The sequence below is a fragment of the Symphalangus syndactylus genome, chromosome 3 (assembly GCF_028878055.3).
Source record: "Symphalangus syndactylus isolate Jambi chromosome 3, NHGRI_mSymSyn1-v2.1_pri, whole genome shotgun sequence".
NCBI lineage: Eukaryota > Metazoa > Chordata > Mammalia > Primates > Hylobatidae > Symphalangus > Symphalangus syndactylus.
In genome coordinates, this window is record NC_072425.2 from 77,722,764 (window position 1) to 77,733,484 (window position 10,721).

The window sequence follows — 10,721 nt, forward strand, 5'->3', positions numbered from 1 at the left end:
CCTTCCTTCCCCATCCACTCCAGTAAACTCCAAACCATTCCATTTCATTCCACTCCACTCAACTCAACTCCACTCCATTTCTTACTAATCCATTCCTCTTCACTGCATTTCTCTCCACTCCATTGCATTCCATTCCATTCCTTTCCATTCCTTTGCTTTCCTTTAGAATCCATTCCCTTGCATTCCATTCCATTCCACACCATTCCACTCCACTCCAATCTACTGAATTTTCCTCCATTGCATTTCATTCCTTTCCAGTCCAATCCATTCCATTCCATTCCATTCCATTCCATTCCATTCCACTCCATTCCTTTCTGACAAAGTGATCTCAGTCTGTCACCCTGACTTTATTGCAGTGGCAGAATCATAGCTAACATTTCATTTAACCATTCCTTTCCTTTCTCTTTGTTTCCATTGCATTCCATTCCTCTCCACTCCACTTCAATCCACTCCATTCCACTCCACACCTTGCCATTTCTCTCCACTCCATTCCATTCCACTCCAGTCCACTCCACTCCATTGTACACCACTCCATTCTTTTCTACACCATTCCTCTACACTGCATTCCACTCCATTCCACTCCATTGTATACCATTCCACTCCATTCCATTCCATTGTATACCATTCCATTCCATTCTATTGCATTCCTTTCTTTCCACATGATCTCACTCTGTCACCCTGGCTATATTGCAGTGGCAGAATCAAAGCCCACATTTTCTTTTAACCATCCCACTTCTTTCCCTTCCATTCCATTCCATTCAATTCCATTCCACTCCACTCCACTCCATTCCACTCCACACCACTCTATTCCATTCCACTCCATTCTACTCCACTCCACTCCACTGCACTCCACTCCATTCCATTCCATTCCATTGCATTCCATTGCTTTCCTTTCCATTACATTCCCTTCCATTCAATTCCATTCCCCTCCACCCCTCTCCGATCCTATCCACTGCATTCCATTGCTTTCCTTTCCATTACATTCCCTTCCATTCAATTCCATTCCCCTCCACCCCTCTCTGATCCTATCCACTGCATTCCATTTCATTCCTTTCAATTCCATTCCATTCGAATCCACTTTACTCCACTACACTCCTATCCATTCCATTATATTCCATTCCCTTCCATTCCCTTAAATTCATTTGCATTGCCGTTCGTTCCTCTCCATTCCCTTTCATTTCATTCCATTCCACTCCACTCCACTCCACTCCAATCCACTGCATTCAATTCCATTCCATTCCATTCAATTCCATCCGACTCGAATCCACTTGTCTCCACTCCACTCAACCCCACACCACTCCATTCATTTCCATTCCACTTCACTCCATTCCACTCTATTCCATTCCATTCCATTCCATTCCATTCCACTCCGTTGCATTGCATTCTATTCCATTCCACTCCCTGCCATTCCATTCCATTCCACTCCAGTCCACTCCACTGCAATGTAGTGAATCCCATTCCATTCCATTACATTCTTTTCCAATCATATCCACTCTGCTACTCTCCACTCGACTGCACTCCATTGCATTCATTCCCATTCCACTCAACTCAACTCCACTCCGTTCCATTCCATTCCTTTAAATTCCATTCAATTCCACTCCACTCCACTCCTTTCCATTCTATTCCATTACATTTCCCTGCACTGCACTCCACTCCACTCCATTCCATTCCCTTCTATTCCATTCTGTTCCACTGCATTTCATTCCATTCCATTCCCTTCCTTTCCATTCCATTCAACCCGACTCTACTCCAATCCACTGCATTCCATTCCATTCCACTCGAATCCACTCTACTCCACTCCACTCCAATCCACTCCACTCCATTCCATTCCTTCCCATTACATTCCACTCCACTCCACTCCGTTCCATTCCATTCCACTCCATTCCACTCCAATCCACTCCAGTCCATTCCTTTCTACTCCATTCCACTATACTGCACTCCACTCCACTGCATCCATTCCATTCCATTGCACTCCATTCCCTTCCATTCCATTCCATTCCTCTCCACTCCACTATCCTCCCATCCACTGCATTCCATTCCATTCCATTCTATTCCATTCCATTCCATTCCACTCGAATCCACTCTACTCCACTCCATTCCACTACACTCCACTGCACTCCATTCCATCCCTTCCCATTCCTCTCCACTCCACTACACTCTTCTCCATTCCATTCAATTCCAATACATTGCACTCCACTCCACTCCATTCCATTCCATTCCATTCCTTTGCCTTTCATTCCATTCCATTGTATTCCATTCCATTCCATTACTTTCCATTCCATTCCATTCTACTCCAATCCACTCCACTCCAATCCACTGCATTCCATTCCATTCCATTCCATGCCATTCCATTCCATTGCATTCCATTCCATTCCATTCCATTCCATTCCATTCCATTCAAATCCACTCTTCTCCACTCCACTCCTCTCCACTCCACTGCATTCCCTTTCTTCCCATTCACCCCAATTCCAGTCCATTCCATCCCATTCCATTCCATTCCATTCCATTCCATTCCACTCCATTCCACTCCACTCCACTCCCATTCTTTCTTCTCCTTTCCACTCCACTGCACTCCAATGCACTTTTTTTCATTCCATTCCATGCTATTCCATTGCATTCCATTCCATTACATTCGAATCCACTCTACTGCCCTCCACTCCATTCTACTCCCTCCCATTCCACTCCTCCCCACTCCACTCCATTCCATACCTATGCATTCCATTCCATTCTGTTCCCTGTCATTCCATTTCATTCCCTTCCATTGCATTGCATTCCATTCCATTCCCTTCCAATCCATTTCATTCCATTCCACTCCACTCCAATCCAATCTACTGCCTTCCATTCCATTCCATTCTTTAAACTCGAATCCAGCTTACTCCACACCACTGCACTCCACTCCACTCCACTCCATTCCATTCCTTTCCATTCCACTCCACTAAACTCCAATCCATTCCGTTCGATTGCACTCCACTCCACTCAATTCCTTTCTAATCAATTGCACTACACTGCATTCCTCTCCAATCCATTGCAATCCATTGCATTCCATTGTATTCCATTCCAATCCATTCCTCTCGAATCCTCTCCACTCCACTCCATTCTACTCCCTAGCATTCCACTCCTCCCCTCTCCGCTTCATTCCATACCATTCCATTCCATTCATTGCCATTCCATTCCATGCCCTTCCATTGCATTTCATTCCATTCCATTCCATTCCAATCCATTCCATTCCACTCCAGTCCACTCCGATCCAATCCACTGCCTTCCATTCCATTCCATTCCATTAAACTTGAATCATCCCTACTCCACACCACTCCACTCCAATCCACTCCACTCCGTTCCATTCCTTCCCATTGCACTCCACTAAACTGCAATCCATTGCATTCCATTCCATTCCACTCCACTCCACTCCATTCCTTTCTAATCCATTCCACTACACTGAATTAATCTACAGTCCATTGCAATCCATTGCATTCCATTCCATTCCATTCCACTACATACCACTGCACTCCACTCAACTCCATTCCTCTCCACTCCACTCCCTTCCTTTCTTCTCCATTCCACTACACTGCACTCCACTGCACGTTTTTCTATTCCATTCCATTCCATTGCATTCAATTCCATTGCATTCCACTCCACTCCACTCCATTCCTTTCTACTCCATTCCAATACACTGCATTCCACTCCACTCCATTCCATTCCATTCCATTCCTTTCCATTCTGCTCCGTTGCATTCCATTCCATTCCATTTCCCTCCATGCAACTCCACTCCAATCCACTGCATTCCATTCCATTCTATTCCATTCCTTTCCATTCCACTCAAATCCACTCTCATCCCTTCCATTCCACTCCACTCCACTCCACTCCATTCCATTCCATCCCATTCCACTCCAATACACTACACTCCTCTCCGTTCCATTCAATTCCAATACACTGCACTCCACTCCACTCCATTCGATTCCATTCCTTTAGTTTTCATTCCATTCCATTGTATTCCATTCCATTCCATTACTTTCCATTCCATCCCATACTACTCCAATCCACTCCACTCCAATCCACTGCATTCCATTCCATTCCATTCCTTTCCATTCCATTCCATTCCATTCCATTCCATTGCATTCCATTCCATTCCATTCAATTCTTATCCCTTCCTCTCCACTCCACTCCTCTCCACTCCACTGCGTTCCCTTTCTTCCCATTCACCTCCATTCCAGTCTATTCCATCCCATTCCATTCCACTCCGTTCCATTCCTCTGCATTCCACTCCATTCCACCCCCATCCTTTCTTCTCCATTCCACTCCACTGCACTCCACTGCACTTTTTTCCATTTCATTCCATTCCATTCCATTCCATTCAAATCCATTCTACTCCTCTCCACTCCGTTCTACTCCCTCCCATTCCACTCCTACCCACTCCACTCCATTCCATACCTTTGCATTCCATTCGATTCCCTGTCATTCCATTCCATTCCCTTCCATTGCGTTGCATTCCATTCCAATCCCTTCCAATCCATTCCATTCCATTCCACTCCACTCCAATCCAATCTACTGCCTTCCATTCCATTCCATTCCTTTAAACTCAAATCTCCCCTACTCCACACCACTCCACTCCAATCCACTCCACTCCATTCCATTCCTTCCCATTCCACTCCACTAAACTCCAATCCATTCTATGCCATTCCATTCCACTCCACTCCATTCCTTTCTAATCAATTCGACTACACTGCATTCCTCTCCACTCCATTGCAATTCATTGCGTTCCATTGCATTCCATTCCATTCCATTCCACTCCAATCCACTCCATTCCACTCAATTCTACTCCCTCCCATTCCACTCCTCCCCACTCCACTTCATTCCATACCATTCCATTCCATTCCATTCAATTCCTTTCATTTCCATTCCATTCCATTCCCTTCCATTGCATTGCATTCCATTCCATTCCCTTCCAATCCATTCCATTCCACTCCACTCCACTCCAATCCCATCCACTGCCTTCCATTCCATTCCATTCCATTATATTAAACTCGAATCCTTCCTACTCCACACCACTCCCCTCCAATCCACTCCACTCCATTCCCTTCCTTCCCATTGCACTCCACTAAACTCCAACCCATTCAATTCCTTCCCATTCAAATCCATTCCACTCTACTCCATTTCATTATATTCCATTCCACTCCACTTCACTCCACTCCTCTCCATTCATTGCTACTCCATGCCACTACTCTGCACTCCACTCCACTCCATTCAGTCACAGTCCATTCCTTTCGATTCCGTTGCATTTCATTCCATTACGTTCCTTTCCTTTCCATTCCTTTCCACCCCACTCCACTCCGATCCACTGAATTCCATTCCATTCCTTTCCTTTCCATTCCATTCCATTCCATTTCACTCAAATCCACTCTACTCCAATCTACTGGACTCCACTCCACTCCATTGCTTTCTACTACATTCCACCACACTGCTCTCCACTCCACTCAATTCCATTCCATTCCATTCCGTTCCATTGCAATCCTTTCCATTCCATTCCCTTCCATTCCATTCCATTCCACTCCATTCCACTCCACTCCAATCCACTCATTTCCTTTCCATTCCATTTATTTCCATTGCCATCCACTCCATTCCACTCCATTCCACTCCACTCCAATCCACTGAATTGCATTCCTTTCCATTCCGTTCCATTCCATTATATTCCATTCCACTCGTATCCACTCCTCTTCCCTCCATTACAATATACTCCACTCTAATACATTCTATTCCTTCCCATTCACATCCACTCCACTCTACTCCTTTCCATTGCATTCCATTCAATTCCACACCACTCCACTCCACTCCTATCCTTTCTACTCCATTCCTCTTCAATGCACTCCACTTCATTCCATTCCATTCCATTCCATTCCATTCCATTCCATTCCATTCCGTTCCGTTCCATTCCATTCCGTTCCGTTCCATTCCATTCCATTCCATTGCTTTCAATTCCATTCCCTTCCATTCAATTCCATTCCACTCCACTCCAGTCCACTCCAATCCACTTAGTTCCATTCCATGACATTCCATTCCATTACCTTCCACTCGAATCCACTCCATTCCACTTCACTCCACTCCAGCCCATTCATTCCCATTCCTCTCCACTCCATTCCACTGCATTCCATTCCATTCCTTTCCTTTCCATTCACCTCCATTCCACTCCAGTCCATTCCTTTCTACTCCATTCCACCACACTGCTGTCCACTCCATTCTATTCCTTTCCATTCCATTCCGTTGCATTCCATTCCATTCCATCACCTTCCATTCCATTCCATTCCACTCCCCTGCACTCCAATTCACTGCATTCCATTCAATTGCATTTCATTCCATTGCTTTGCATTCCTTTCCATTCCGTTGCATTCCATTCCATTCCAATCAACTCTACTCCACTCCATTGAATTCTTTTCCATCCCATTCCTTTCCTCTCTATTCCACTCCACTCCACTCAAATCCACTCCACTCCTCTTCACTTCATTCCACTCAATTGCAGTCCATTCCAGTCCATTCCACTCCATTCCATTTCATTCCTTTCTGTCGACATTATCTCACTCTCTCACCCTGGCAGTATTGCAGTGGCAGTATCACAGCTCACATTTCGTTTCACCATTCCATTCCATTCCCTTCCATCCCATTCCATTCCATTCCACCCTCGTCCACTCCTCCCCACCCCTTTCCATACAACAGCACTCCACTGCACTCCACTCCATTCCATTCAACTCCATTCCACTCCTTTCCACTCCAATCCTTTCTCCTCCATTCCACTACACTGCACTCCACTCCATTCCATTCCATTCCATTCCATTCCATTCCATTCTATCCCATTCTACTCCATTCCTTTCCATCCCATTGCATTCCATTTCATTCCATTCCATTCCATGCCATTCCATTCCACTCCATTCCAATCCACTGCATTCCATTCCATTCCATACCACTCGATTCCTCTGTACTACACTCCACTCCATTCATTCCCATTCCACTCCACTCCAATCCACTCCATTACTATCCATTCCTGTCCATTGCACTCCACTCCACTCCATTCCATTCCACTCCATTCCATACCATTCCATACCATTCCATTCCATTCTCTTCCATTCCATTCCTTTGCATTCCATTCCATTCTATTCCCTTCCATTCCATTCCTTTCCATTCCACTACACTCCACCCCCCTCCATTCCACTTAATTCCATTCCATTTCCTTCCATTCCTCTCCAATCCACCCTACTCACCTCCACTCCACTCAACTCCATCCCATTCCTTCCCATTCCACTCCACTCTCTCTACTTCATTCCACTCCATTCCATTCCACTCCATTCCACTCCGCTACACTCCACTCCACTCCTCTCCTTTCCTTTCTACTTCATTCCACTGCACTGCACTCCTCTCCACTGCATTCCATTCTATTCCATTTGATTCCATTCCATTCCATTGCATTTGATTCCATTCCACTCCCTTCCATTCCATTCCATACCACTCCACTCCACTCCAATCCACTGCATTCCATTCCATTCCATTCCACTCGAAGCCACTCTTCTCCACTCCACTCCACTGCACTCCGCTTCATTCCTTCCCATTGCACTCCACTCCACTGCATTTCATTCCTTCCCATTGCACTCCACTCTTCTCCATTCCATTCCATTCCACTCCACTCCTGTCCACGCCATTTCACTACACTGCACTCTACTCCACTACATTCCACTCCATTCCTTTCCATTCCATTCCCTTTCATCCCTTTCCATTCCACTCCACTCTACTCCACTCTACTGAACTGCATTCCTTCCAATTCCACTCCACTCCACTCCAATCCACTGCACTTCACTCCATTTCATTCCTCTCACATCCACTGCACTCCACTCCACTCCATTCCATAGCACAGCCCTCCACACCACTCCACTCCATTCCATTCCATTCCACTCCACTCCACTCCAATCCACTGCCTTCTGTTTGATTCCATTCCACTCAAAACCACTCCACTCCACTCCACACCATTCCTTCCCATTCCACTCCACTCCACTCCATTCAATTCCACTCCACTCCACTCCACTCCATTCCTTTCTACTCCATTCCACTAAACTGCACTCCACTCCATTCCACTCCTTTCCATTCCATTCGATTTCATTCTGTTCCATTTCATTTCATTCAATTCTATTCCATTCCCTTCCATTCAATTCCATTCCATTGCACTCCACTCCACTCCACTCCAATCCCCTGCATTACATTACATTACATTACATTACATTACATTCCACTACCCTCCACTCCTTTCCACTTCACCACATTCCATTCCATCTAATTCTATTCCACTCCATTCCACTCCACTGCACTCCACTCAACTCCACTCCATTCCATTCCTTCCCATTCCACTCCACTACACTCCACCCCATTGAATTCTATTTCATTCCATTCTGTTGCATTGCATTCCATTCCTTTCCATTCTGTTCAATTCCTTTCAATTCCCTTCAATTCCACTCCACTCCACTCCACTACAATCCACTGCGTTCCATTCAATTCTGTTCGTTTTTATTTCATTCCATTCCACTAAAATCCACTCTAATCCACTCGACTCCACTCCACTCCTTTCCACTCCACTCCAATCCACTGCATTCCATTCCATTCCATTCCACCCTGCTCCTCTCCACTCCACTCCACTTTATTCCCTTCCTTCCCATTCCACTCCACTCCACTCCATTCCATTCCATTCCATTCCATTCCATTCCTTTACTTTCCATTTCACTCCACTCCTCTCCATTCCTTTCTACTCCAATCCACTACACTGCTTTCCACTCCACTCCACTCCATTCTAATCCATTTCTTGCCATTCCATTGCATTCCATTCCATTCCTTTTCACTCCACTCCACTCCACTGCAGTCCACTGCATTCCATTCCATTCCACTCGGATCCACTCCACTCCACTCCATGACATTCCATTACTTCACATTCAACTCCACTCCACTCCGTTCCTTTCCATTCCATTCCATTCCACTCCACTCCACTCCACTCAATTCCTTTCTACTCCACTCCACTCCACTCCTTTGTACTCCATTCCACCACTCTGCACTCCACTCCACTCCATTCCATTCCATTTCAATCCATTCCATTCCGTTGCATTCCATTCCATTCCATTCCACTCGAAACCACTCCACTCCACTCCACTCCACTCCATTCCATTCCATTCCATTCCAATCCTTTCCATTCCATTCCATTCCACTCGAATCCACTCTACTCCAATCTACTCGACTCCACTCCACTCCATTCCATTCCTTCTCATTCCACTACACTCAATTCCACTCCCTTCCCATCCGATCTGTTCCATTCCATTGCATTCCACTCCATTACACTCCACTGTGCTCCACTCCATTCCATTCTCCATTCCACTACACTGCCCTCCACTATACTCCATTCCACTCTCTTCCATTTCATTCCATTGCATTCCATTCCATTCCATTGCATTCCATTCCATTCCATTGCATTCCATTCCATTCCCTTCCCTTCCATTCCACTCCACTCCACTCCAATCCAATTCACTGCATGCCATTCAATTGCATTCCATTGCATTGCATTGCATTCCTTTCCATTCTGTTGCATTCCATAACATTCCATTCCACTCCACTCCATTCCAATCCACTCCACTCCACTCTATTCCTTTCTACTCCTTTCCACCACACTGCACTCCACTCCCCTCCATTCCATTCCATTCCATTCCATTCCATTCCATTCCATTCCATTCCAATCCATTCCACTCCATTGCAATCCATTCCATTCCATTCCATTCCATTCCATTCCATTCCATTCCATTACATTACATTACATTCCAAAACATTCCATTCCATTCCACTCCACTCCACTCCACTCTAATCCACTGCATTCCATTCCATTACATTGCATTCCACTCGAATCCACTCTACTACTTTCCACACCACTACACTCCATTCTCTTCTTTCCCATTCCACTCCACTCCACTCCACCCCACTCCATTTCAATCCTATCAATTCCACTCAACTTCACACCACTACACTACACTCCATTCCATTCTTTTCTACACCATTCCACTACACTACCCTCCACTACAATCCATCCCATTCCATTTTATTCCATTCCATTGCATTCCATTCCATTCCTTTCCCTTCCATTCCATAACATTCCACTGCACTGCATTCAACTCCAATCCACTGTACTCCACTCCTCTCTTTTCTATTCCATTCCATTCCATTCCACTCGAAAGCACTCCCATCCACTCCACTCCAATCCATTCCTTTCCATTCTACTCCACTCCACTCCATTCCATTGCATTTCATTACACTCCACTCCACTCCAATCCATTCCATTCCTTTCTACTCCATTCCACTACACTGCACTCCACTACACTTCCTTCCACTCCATTCCATTCCATTCCATACCATTCCATACCCATCAAATCCAGTCTAATCCCCTCTACTCTATGCCACTCCATTCCATTCAATTCCATTGCATTGCACAACACTCCACTGCACTCCATTCCTTTCTACTCCATTCCACCATGCTGCTCTCCATTCCACTCCATTCCATTAAATTCCATTCCATTCCATTGCATTCCCTTCCATTCCATTCCATTCCATTCCATTCCATTCCATTTCACTCCACTCCACTCAAATCCACTGCATTAAATTCCATTCCATTCCATTCCACTCGGATCCACTCCACTCCACTCCATTCCAAGACATTC